A 12,279-nucleotide genomic window follows, 5' to 3' on the forward strand; every position below is an offset into this window, starting at 1 on the left:
TTCAGAGGGAGGCGCTGCACTGGAGGGGCTCCTGTGGACATCTCTAAACTCTCCCTGCCACAGCATTTCTGGGTTTTGCGTTCTCTCATTGCCTGAGCTTCTGTCTCTTTGCTTTCTGGAGATTTTCCTTCTGGAGCTGTTTCCCTGTGCCTGATCTCTCCCTGCCAGCACTCACAGACCCCAAATCTCTGGGCATTCTCCTTGGCCCTACAGAAGCCTGCCTGTTTGCAGGGCACGGGCTGGGGGCAGGTTCTGTTTGCAGCTTGGAGAAAGGACAGCTCAGACTGAGCCTGAGGGGTCCAGCAAAGGTGATGCTGCTGCTGTCCATGGGCAGAGAGGCTGAAAGCACATTAGGGATCTCCTGTGAACCTATAGATCACTAAAAGCAACAGTTCATATGTCTCAGGAACTCGTCAAAAATCATAATCAACCATTAATATTTATGCCCCCTCCCTGCCATTCACCACTAGTAGGAAACTGAATACCCAGTGTATGCAAATTTCCTCATTTTTATCAAAATCCTTATCTTGGAAGTATTCTATGACTAATCAAAACCCCTCAGCATGTCAGAGCTTCATGAGCATTTCACCTTCCCTGCACCAGAAATAATCAGAGTTGTACTCACAGAGTCTGTAGGCATTGGCATGTTCCAGCTTTCAGAGATCACTCCAGGAGCTGCAGCTGCATTGTCCTGCAGCCAGAGGTTCCTGTGCCAAGGGCTGGCAGGGATTCTGCCCCAGGCACTTCTCAGCACCTTCCCAGCCCTGACTGATTGAAGCTCTCTGTGCCTCTGTGCTGTGCCCGGGCTGGCTGCAGGCAGTGCCCCAGCCCTGCTGGGCTGGCAGAAGAGCTGCTCAGCAAGAGAAATGTGCTTTTCAAGCTCTTCTTGGTTACCAGCAGCTGCCTCTGTGCCAGCAGCCCAGCCCAGCTCAGCAGCACAGACACAGCACAAGGACTTTAATGACCCTCTGGGGCTTTGTGCTCAGTCCCTGAACATCAGTCCCTGAGAGGCAGCTGAAGAAACCTCTGCAGAACTCCAAGTCAGAATCACACTCCAAAGTTTCTTGGACTTTTAATGGGTCCCAGGGAGGGACACGACTGAGAAAGTATCCCCAGGCCCCAGGCAGAGCAGAGAACTGCAGGCAGTGATGACAGGTGGGGACAAAGAGAAGCCAAGGCTTGGTGCCCTGGGGCACAGCAGGCTCTGTGCCACCAAGGGCTGGCAGGAGACACCTTGTCCTGAGCCACTGGGGCCTCCTGGCACAGCCCCAGCCAGGCTGGCCACTGGCAGCCCCTTGTCCTGCCCTCAGCATCCCCCCCTAGCCCACATGCCAGTGGCCTCAAGGATCTGCTGGAAGGAGTCCCTGGGGAGCCTTGCTCAGCAATGGCCCTGGGGGCTCCTTCATGCTCCCAGGGACTGCAGGCTTTTCAAAGGACTTTGGCTTTGGCTTTTGCCTTGGAGTCTCTGAGAGGTTTGTGCAATCATGGCCTCCAATGATCTGCTGTAATTAGTCCCTGGAGAGGCTTTGTCAGTAACAACACTCAGTGGGGCTCATTAATGCTTCCAGGTACTTCAGTTATTTTCAGGTACTTGGTGTTTCCCTTTTGACACAGACTCTGTGAGAGGTTTGTGCAATCATGGCCCCAATTATCTGCTTTAACGAGTCCCTTGAGAGCTTTGTACTGATACTCAGTGGGGCTCATTAATACTTTGAGATACTCAAGGTTTTTAACATACTTTTGATTTTCCTTTCCACACTGAGTCTTCTGAGAGGTTTTTGTGCCATCCTGGCCTCCAATTCTCTCCTCCAAGGAGTCCATGGGCTGCCTGTGTTGGGGATAGTCCGCCGTGTGACCCATTCATCCTTTGAGACACTTCTGAAGTTTCTTCTGACTTTGACTCCTGGAGAGGTTTGTGCAATCTTCTCTCAGGCCATGAAGTTCAAGGGCTCAGCTCCAAATGCACCACGGGGCTCATTAGGATCAAGCAAGTCCTGACAAACCATTTCTGTGCCTTGATTTGCCTCTGCTCTAATGCAGTTCATTAGGAAGTTTTCCTTTGACAGGAGAAATATTTCAAAGAGCTTTTAAGAAATATGTAATCTTCTTTTAAAGAGTATATTTTACTACTGTTCTCTTTAGAAAAGAGCTGATTGCAACATTCTCTGATTGGTATTGATGTAGGGCTGCTCCTATGGAGGTCTTGCCAGGTCAGAGAAATTGTACCTTGGAGCTGACCCAGTGTGAACAACCTTGTCTCACATTCCCCAACCCCATGTGAGAAACGATTTTGACTTTTAAAAATTTAAATGGTTTATTAAGATCTTATCAAAATACAACAGAAGACTGAATAAAGAAAAGAACACAGCGCCGGTAGCAAAGGATTCAGTCACCATGTGCTCATCTACAAAATAGATGCTCTGTCTTTTATACCTCTAGCCCCTCCCAAAGTCTTGTCAATCAGCTGCTTCTTCACTGTCCAGAGGTGGAGATCACTGTCTTACACCCTGATTGGAGGTCAGGTGCTGCCATAGTAACAAGCCGACCCTCCCAAATGCCCCAACTACAACACCCATCCTATGATAACAATTCAAGGCAGAAGGGAAAGATAACTATACATCTACAAAACTTCTCTTAACATATACTTAATATTCACCCTATAATTGTGACAGTCAACTGTAGGATTACTCATCTAAAACACCCCCCCTTTTCTTTTTCTAGAAGTCATTTTGCTTGAACAATTGAGTAAAAAATTTTCTCTTTCTCTTGAATGAGTCATACCAGCATCTGTCAATGTGGGCAAGGACAGTGGGAACAGGAGAAAAAAAATCTCAGGTTTTCCTTACACACACTTATTTGGAATGGACAAAAGGGCATCACAGAGGTCCAGTATGGCTTGGACTCCCATCTACCGTGCCTATGTGGCTGCTGCCCATAGTCAGTGTATCTTAAGATACACTGAGGCCAACTTTTAATACAACAGGGACTCGAGGTCTTGCCCTCTAGTCCCTGTTGTATTAAAAGACAATTGAGGAATGACAGAGGTCCAGTATGGCATTTTATCCCTACCTTACCATGCCTACAGGGTTGCTACCCACAGCAGGACTATGGAGCCTTCTTGGTGGTGAACACAGGGGCCAACCTGGTCTTGCCCTCCTTCCTTTGTCTTATTTTCTTAAAGAAGATGTCCCATTACCTTTTTCAGTCCCTTGTGAACTTCCCCTCACCAGATGCTGGTAATTCTCACCTATGAAAACAGGAAGACAGTTCTCAAACTAGTTGGTGGAAGCTTGACTCTACTTTTTGGGCGTCTTGGTGTTTTTCTGCTTGTCTTTCAGTCTCTCCTTGAAAGTCAATCTTGTTTCACCCAGCCTGGATGTTATAGTCCACTCTCTGGGTTCTTCTACCAGGCCTTTGACTCTGTTGGCATGAGTCCATTCCCACTCTGCAGTTCGTACAGCCGATTCAGTGGTGAGCAGTGCCTGAAAGGGACCTTCCCACTGAGGAGTTAGAGGCTGATCTCTCCATGACTTAATCATCACCCAATCCCCAGAATTAATATTATGGATTCTGAAATCCAGGGTGGCAGTTTGAGGAATTGCCCCTTTATGTCTTAGCCCTTCTAAGGTTTGTGCTAGAGGCAGAACATATTTCTTGGCATTGGCTTCCCCTTCCTCATAGGGGGCAACCTTCTGGGGTGAGGTCAGGAAGAGTAACCCAAACATCATTTCACAGGGTGACACCCACAGATCTGACTGGGGTTGGGTTCTAATACTTAAGAAGGCCAAAGGGAGACATTTTATCCATGACATTTGGGTTTCAATCATTAGCTTAACTAGAGACATTTTCAGAGTTTGATTCATCCTCTCTACACAACCAGAACTCTATGGATGCCATGGAGTGTGCAATTCCCATTTTACTCTCAGGGCCTGAACAACTTTCTGCAATACATTCCATGTGAAATGAGTTCCCTGGTCTGAATCAATCCTGTTTGCCATCCCATATTGGGGAATGATTGATTCTAGAAGTGTTTTACTCACAACATTGGCATTGGCTTTCACAGTGGGTGCCACCTCTACCCAATGAGCCATGTGATCTGCTATCACTAGCAAAAACTTCCACTGTTGTACGTGGGGAAGCTTGGTAAAGTCTCCTTGGATGTTTTGGAAGGGCTGCAAGGCTAGTTCTCCCTCTCACCTGGATGTTTTCCTCATGACCTTCTTGTTTACTTGTTGACATATCACACACCATTCAGTTACTTGCTTAGCCATTCTGAGAATTCCTATGCATCCTTAATCCCTTAGAAATTGATCACTTAGCATTTGTGTACCCCAATGTGTTGTTGCATTTTTGCCTTCTAGCATTTTCTTGGCCTGGGTTTTATTCAACATTTGCCTCCCACCTGCTAATCTCCACTTCCCTTCGTTATCTTTCTTGGCTCCTATTTTGAGGAGTTCTTCCTCTTCTTTCCCACTGAAAACGGGGACTTTTTCCATTTATCTCATAGCTTTTAATACTACTGTTAGTTTTTCTGTCGCTGATTCAGTTGCATTTTTAGCTTCTAAATCAGATAAATTGTTCCCTCGCGCCTCCTAAGTCACCTCTTTTTGGTGTCGTTTGACATACACCACTGCTACTTCCTCTGGCAATTGTAAGGTTTCTAACACTTCTAAAACAAATTTTTCATGAATCAGTCCCTTTCCCTTTGAATTTAATAGTCCCCTCTCTTCCCAAATTTTGCCAAAGGCATGCACTACTCCAAAAGCGTATTTTCAGTCGGTATATGTTGTTCCCCTTTCCTGTGCCAATATTTCCAGAGCTCGCTTTAGGGCATATAGCTCACACCCTGGGCTGACCAGCTGGAAGGTGACTTTTCTATGGCCACTCACCCTTCATCCACTACAGCGCACCCCGATACCCTGTGCCCCTTTATTACCTGTGAAGATCCATCGATGTGCAGCCCTTTTCCACCTTGGAGTGGTTGATCTGTTAGGTCCTCTCTTGCTTTAGTTTGATAGTTTATAACCTCTAGGCAATTATGCATTAGTGCCTCATCTGGTTCTCCATACAAAAACTGGGCAGGGTTGAGTTGTTTACTCACAATTAGCTCTAAACCATTATCTATTAAGATGGCTTCTTACTTTAGCACTCGGGAATCAGTGAGCCATTTCTCAGCCTTTTGGCTTAGGATACTTCTAACTGAGTGAGGAGTGTACACTTTCAATTTTCTCCCAGAGGTTAATTTTTTTCTTTTTTCTATGAGTAGAGAAGTTGCTGCCACTGCCTGAATACAGGTCGGCCATCCCCGGCTGACAGGGTCTAGCAGGTTTGATCAACAGGCCACTGGTTTCCTGGATCCTCCCCAGTCCTGGGCTAGTACTCCATGAGCTACCCCTCTTTCTACATCTACAAACAGATGGAAGGGTTTGTCTAAGGCAGGAAGACTCCGTGCCGGTGCACTAACTAATTTTTCTTTAAAGTTTCAAACTTTTGTTCATCATCTTCTTCCCACCCAATCTCTTCTTCTACTAGCTTTTCATACAAGAACTTGACGGCTTGCATGTATCCTGCAATCCACAGCCCACAGTATCCCAACAAGCCTAGAAACCTTCTAACTTTTCTATTTGTTTTTGGCCATGGGGGTGAGGCTATCCCTGCTATTCTCTCAGGGTTCAGCTGCTGGCTTCCTTGACAAATCACATGTCTTAGGAATTTTACTTCCCTCTCTACAAACTGGAGTTTCCCTTTTGATACTCAAAGTCCTTGTCCCCCAGAAAATTTAACAATGCTATGGTGGATTCCCAAACTTTGTTTTGTTCCCATCCTGAGAGAAGCAAATCATCTACATACTGGATGAGCTTTATCTCAGGTTTGATGGAGAAGAGTTGTAGCACTTCTCCCAAGGCTTGACCAAATAGGTTTGGGGATTCGGAAAACCCTTGGGGTAACCTAGTCCACCGAAGCTGTTGCTTCCTCCCAGAATCGGGGTACTCCCATTCAAAGGCAAATATATCCCTACTTTTCTCTGCCAGTGGACATGCCCAAAAAGCATCTTTTAGGTCTATCACGCTAAACCACTGGTGTGATGGGGGATATTACTCAGTAGTGTATAGGGGTTAGGCACTACTGGGTACCGATTCACTGTTTTTTTGTTCACTTCTCTTAAATCTTGAACAAGCCTGTAAGCCCCATCTGACTTCTTTCCTGGTAATATGGGTGTATTATGGGGGGACATACATGGTTCCAAGGTCCCATCCTCAAGTAGGTCCTGGATCACCGGCCATAGTCCTCATCTCCCCTCCAGGCAGAGTGGATATTGCCGCAACCAGCCTGGATGGCTCTCAGCAACTATTTTTATTACTATAGGTTTCATGTTCAATTTACCTCAATTTTCCAGTTTTGCCCACACCATCTCATGAATTTTGCCCTCATCCTCTTCCCTTAATTGCAGAAGCTTAACCACCATCTTCCCTTCCTCTAGGAGTACTCCAATGTCTAACTGCACCTCTAAATCCCACCCTAATAAATTGCACCCTGCTTCTGGAACTAATAGAACATCCCCGATTCCTATTTTATTTGCCCCTTTAAACTTTACTTCCTTTATAGCTGAGACCTTGAACCCCTCTCCTTTTGCACCTACTACTTGAATGCTATCTTGGCCCTTTTTTGCACCCCTTTAGGATTCTACCAACACAAGTTCTTTCAGCCCCCATGTCTACTAGGAATTAAAATTCTTCCTCCTGGGGGCCTATTTTTAAAGTTATCAAGGGCTCCTGATGGTATTCTGTCCCCAGGAGGTAGAGCCCCTGACACCCCTAATCTTCCACTTCTCCTTTTTGCTCAGTCTCACAGACCCTCAGCTCCTTTTCCTTCTGGGGGCAATTCTTTCTGATATGTCCATCCTCTTTACAGTAAAAGCAAACTGCTCCTAGGTTCCCCCGTTTACCAAACTCTCCTTTTTGTGCCCAGTCCCAAGGAGCTGCATCCCCCCTCCATCTATCTCCCCGCACTCAGAATCCCCCTGCCTTACCTGGGTTGTTCTTCACGTGCTGGTTTCCTCCCCTAATGGCAGTTGCCATTCCCTTGGCTTTTGCCTTGGCCTTCTCTTCGTCCCTCTTCACATACACCTTCTGTGCTTCCCTTTAAAGATCCTCTAACCTCCTTTCTTGATAGCCATCTAACTTCTCTCACTTTCTCCGGATATCTGGCCAGGGCATAAGTGACCAAATTTATCTTTAGTAAGATCTGTCCGGCCACCGTGTCAGGGTCAACTCCTGAATACTGCCTCATATTTTTCCTCAACATTTCTAACTACTCTGTTGGGGTTTCTTCCCTCTTCTGCTGCTCATCAAAAGCCTTACGGGCTTTTTGATGACATGGAGCTGCCTCTTTGATACCTCTTATAATCAATATTCTATATTCCTCCATGTCTTGCCCTCCCCCAGTGCTGTTGTGGTCCCAGGTGGGGCACGCTGTGGGCATTTTCAGATCCCCAGGGGGTCCTTGCACATGCTCCCTTTCCCATATTCATATCCCAGCCACCTGGATCATCTGTGTTTCATCTGGTGTGAACAACATTGTCATTATTGATTGCATTTCCTCCCATGTATAAATATTGGGCCCCAGAAACTTGTCTAACTGCTCCGCTAACCCGAGGGGGTCCTCTAATAGTCCTTTTAGTTCCTTTTGAAACATTCTCACCTCAGAGGAACTGAGAGGTACGGTTACAAATCCAATTCCTCCCTGTACCCCCCAGGGGTACTTCCCTCAGGGGGTACAGTCCCAATGCCTGGCTCCCATCTTCTGATCTGCTTTCCTCTCTTTGTGCTCCCCTGCTCCTGGTGTTCTGGCTGGGCCCATCAGGGGCTAGGGGAGGTGCAGCTGGAGCTCCTGGAGGTGGGGCGGGCGGGTGGTAAGTGGTCTAACGGGTCCCACTCTGTATGTTCTGCTACCTTAAACATGCTCACCTTCGAGGGTGCGGTTTCCCCTTCCCAGCAAGCAGCACAGTCACTCTCCTCCTGATCGAATAGTTTCTTAGCTCTTACATACATGTTTAATGCTTGGCATATCCATCCCTCCTCTGACCCATATCTCGGCCAGTATACATGACCACTCCTAATTTCCCCTCTGGTCCACTCCAATATGCAGTACTGAACCATTCTGCTCTCGTCCTTATCTCTGGTGTTGGGGTCATATTTCCATCGGGCAAGCTTCCTTCCCAGTGGACTATCTGGGGGCATGTCCATAGGTTCCTCTTCGATCTCTGCTTCTTCCTTTGGGGATTCGCTGCTCACCCATGATCCCATCCTGACCAGCAGATCCCAGGTCTGCCCCCGACAGAGCCCACCCTTCTAGCCACAGGCCCTGCCGACAGAGCCCGCCTCCCTACGAAGGGCGAGGGAAAGGGGAAAAAAATAAACCAGGGGAGGAGGAATGAGTAGGAAAGGGAAGAGAGAGAGGAAAAAGGAGGGGAAAAAGGGAGAGAGAGAAAAAACTAGGAAAAAAACTTTACCTCTCTTCTGAAGTCCTACAGTCCAGGGGCTTCCGTCCCCGCCCCCGGCTCGGCTCGTTCCGCCCCGACTTGCCGCGGCACAGCTTGGCTAAGGTCTGCCCCTGGTCCCCCCTGGCTTGGTTAAGCAGCTCCGCCCCGAGTCGCCCCGGCACGGGAAGTGTCACACCTGCTACAGGGTGACCCCAGTGCTGCAAACCTCTCGGCGCTTGTCCCGTTCCCAGCCCGATCTCAGCTGGCTCCGGGAACCACGGAGCTGTTTGCGCCCAAGAGCCGTCCCCGCCCGAGCTCGGCCCGGCCCGCCGGCACTTGCCCCGAAAGCAGCGCTGGCTGCTGCCGCTCGGCCAGCCCGGAATAGCACAGCGCTGGCTGTGCTGCCCCTGAAACTGCCCCTGGCTACCGCCGCTCGGCCGGCCCGGAATACCACAGCGCTGGCCACACGCTAGAGCCCGGGGCTGCCCCGAGTGGGCCCCCACTCGACCCCCTTTGTGTGCGCTGGCTCTGCGCTGCCAAATCCTTCACAAACCCTTCTGTCTCACACGTCCCGCCGGCCACGGGGGAAATCCCCTCTTTCCTCTTCACCCCGCGTCCCGCCGTTCTCTCCAGCCGCCCAGTACCCTAAAGCTCCAAGGGACCAGGACGGGTCTGGTATAGCACTGGCGTGGAGTTCGCTTTCCTAGAGCGGAATTACAGAGTAATTATCTGGCCAAAAAATAGTACACAACCCTCTTCTTCTCTTTTCTTGATCCAGCCTCCTGTTGTCTCTGGGCTTCAGCCTGCGATCACCGGTGGCCCTGGGTGTGTCCAATAGACTCCGTGAAATTTGTGGTGTGGCTGTGCCTCTTTTCAAAAACTCCTAGTGCCACCGGGGCGAGGTGTTTATCCAGGATGAGCACCCCAAAAATTGTGAGAAATGGCTACTCAGTTTATTATAATTTTAGAAAGGCTTAGTAAACCTTATCCAAATTACAACAGAAGACTGAACAGAGAAAATGTTACAGCACTGGGAGCAAAGGATTTTCCCCACCATGTGCTCACCCACACAATGGAGGTTCAGCCGTTCAACCCTTTAGCCCCTCCCAAAGCTCTGTCCATCGACCCCTTCTTCGCTGTCCAATGGTGGAGATCACTTCCTCAAATCCTGATTGGAGATCAGATGTCGCCATAGTGACAATCCGACCCTCCCAAATATCCCAAACCCTGGCTGTCCCTTGACAACAATGCAAGGGAGTAAAACATAACTATAAACCTATAAAACTTTTCTTAACCTATATACATGATATTTGTCTGTTAATTGTGAGAGTCAATCATCGCATTACTCATCTGTCACACAGACACAGAGTGGCTGTCCCTGAGCTCCAGCGCCTCCAGTTCCTGCTGCAGGGCCAGACCTGACTCTGCTGCTCTGCTGGGCTGGGGCAGGGGCAGGGAAAGGCTGAACTGGGCAGTGCCAGGAAGAGGAAAACAATGGAGCCTTGTCCCCATGAGGCCCCACAGTGTCAGAATGGTCTCCGTGGTTCCATGAGGCCCCACAGTGTCACAATGGCCCCTTGGTTCCATTCAGCCCCACAGGGTCACCATGGTCCCCTGGTCACACAAGGCCCTGCAGTGTCACAAGGGCCCCTTGGTTCCATGGAGCCCACAGGGTCAGTTTTGCCAGTGGGCAGAGTCAGCACCAAAGACACAGACACCAACTGAAGGAATTGTGTAATTTATGTAATGTACATCTGCAAAAAATTACAAAAGCATAGGCTCAGCAAAACACATCATCATTAGAAAATAATTACAAAAGCTGAAGCTCAGCAATGCACCCAACCATCATTGCCAAAGACTGCAGCAGTAATTCAGAAAGATCCAGCACCAGTTACCCTCAGGCTTTGCCATCCCCCACATCCACACAGCAGCTGGGGGAAGCTGTCACAGCCAAGGGCTGCAGAGCCACTCCTGGGCACTGGCAATTCCTGCAGGTGCCTCCAGCCACAGGGGAGGCTCCAACCTCGCTGTGAGAGGGCCCAGCTCTGACAGTGCTGAATGAACAAACTGACAGCACTGCTAGTGCGGGAACATCTGGTTTCATCCTCCTCTTGGCTTCCTCCCAAAGCCTGGCCAGGGCCCAAGGAGGAACCAAGGGAGGTGACTTTGACCATTCAGCCACAAACAAAGCCAGGTGGGGCCTTGTCTTGTTTCCAAATAGAGAAAAGTAAATCCATGTTTCACCAATGAACACATACAAAGATCATATTGCTAATAACGCTTCATTAATGAGTGGATACAAAAATTTCATTTGGTTTGAAGGTTCATCTGGAGGTCAGCTTTGGCTCAGGGCCTGCTGTTCAGGCCTCAGTACTTCAATCAGTGCTTTGACCTGGAGATGAACTACAACCTTCCGAACAATTCTTTGGATAACAGAGTTTAGATTTAGGTATTAGGCATAAAGGCATGGCCTCTTGTTCTTCAGTTAAGTGCTGCTTAAGTTCATTACTCAGAACTCTAATTCACATTCCTTTTAAAACAGCCCTAATAACTTGTTATTCTCTGTTATTTTATCTTTTTCCTTGAGGCTGTGTCTCTTTTAGACAAGTCTCAGTACTCCATTTCCAGCACAAGGTGTCACAACTACTCTAACATGGAATCATATCACACCAAGTGCTCACACTGCAATGATGACAGACACTGCCACAAATTCATGTCGCAGCAGCCTCCAATTTGGGAGCCAATCCCACCCAAAAGAATTTTCTTCTTTCTGCCTCTCTTCTACTGATCTTTCTATCAAGGAGATTCCCGATTGTTTGACTTCAAACCCAGCACTGACAGACATTCCTGAAACATTCCTGTCCTAGAACCCACAGGTTCCTTCCTGGCCAGCAAGCAGATCATCCAAGGCCATGTGGTTCTGTAGTCCCCCATTCGTGTTTGCTGGAGCTCCTGGGATGTGCTATTGGATATTTTAACAGGATCATTTGCTACTTCTTCTAAGAATCAATTTATCTCATTACTGTAATCTCCACTGGACGAGGCAGTGCCCATGGGGCACAGGGTGAACCAGAATCTTTGGCTTTCTGAAACCCAAGGCACTCCTTGGGGGTAAAATGTTCTCTAGGCCCCAACACTTCCTTGTGGCTGTTGCTGAAGGACCTTAAATGGTGGCCCTGCAGCTGGGAGTGGTGTGACACTGACACTGAACCAGCTCCAGCACCCCAAGTTCTACTGACATTGGGAGTGATGGGAAAGCACAGAAATCCTCTCACACTGTGGCCTCTGTTACTAGAACAGGGTTTGGCTTCTCCTGAAGGGAAATCCTGGTGAATCCTGTCAAACTGATCATTGCATTCCCGTGTTCCACAGCACAGTTTTCTGTAACTGTCCCTTCATTGGCTCCGTTACCAGGCAGAGCCCATGGACAGAGTTCTGGCCACTCCACAGGGTGGGCCCTCCAAGGGAACCCCATTCCTCCCAACTGCAGCTGAGAACATACCCAGCAATTAGTGACATGGAGTACTTTGGCTACTTTGAGCTTTAAATTTTCAAAACATTTCTGATGACCAATCCCTTGGTGAAGCTCTAGAGGTGTTTCTGCAAGCAAAGATTCTGGCTGACTCTCAAGATACAACTCACAGACATCAGCAGTACTTCAGTGAAAAGGTTAATCATTCTTTTTCCTCAATCTCATTTGGGATAAGAATAGTAATTCTGTTGTCCATGGAGCTGGTGCCTTTTTAATTCCAGAAGAATGCCCCCAAGGTCCTTTGCTGTTCAGCTTTAGCACGGTG

The sequence above is a fragment of the Motacilla alba genome, unplaced genomic scaffold, assembly GCF_015832195.1.
Source record: "Motacilla alba alba isolate MOTALB_02 unplaced genomic scaffold, Motacilla_alba_V1.0_pri HiC_scaffold_28, whole genome shotgun sequence".
In the NCBI taxonomy this organism is placed as follows: domain Eukaryota; kingdom Metazoa; phylum Chordata; class Aves; order Passeriformes; family Motacillidae; genus Motacilla; species Motacilla alba.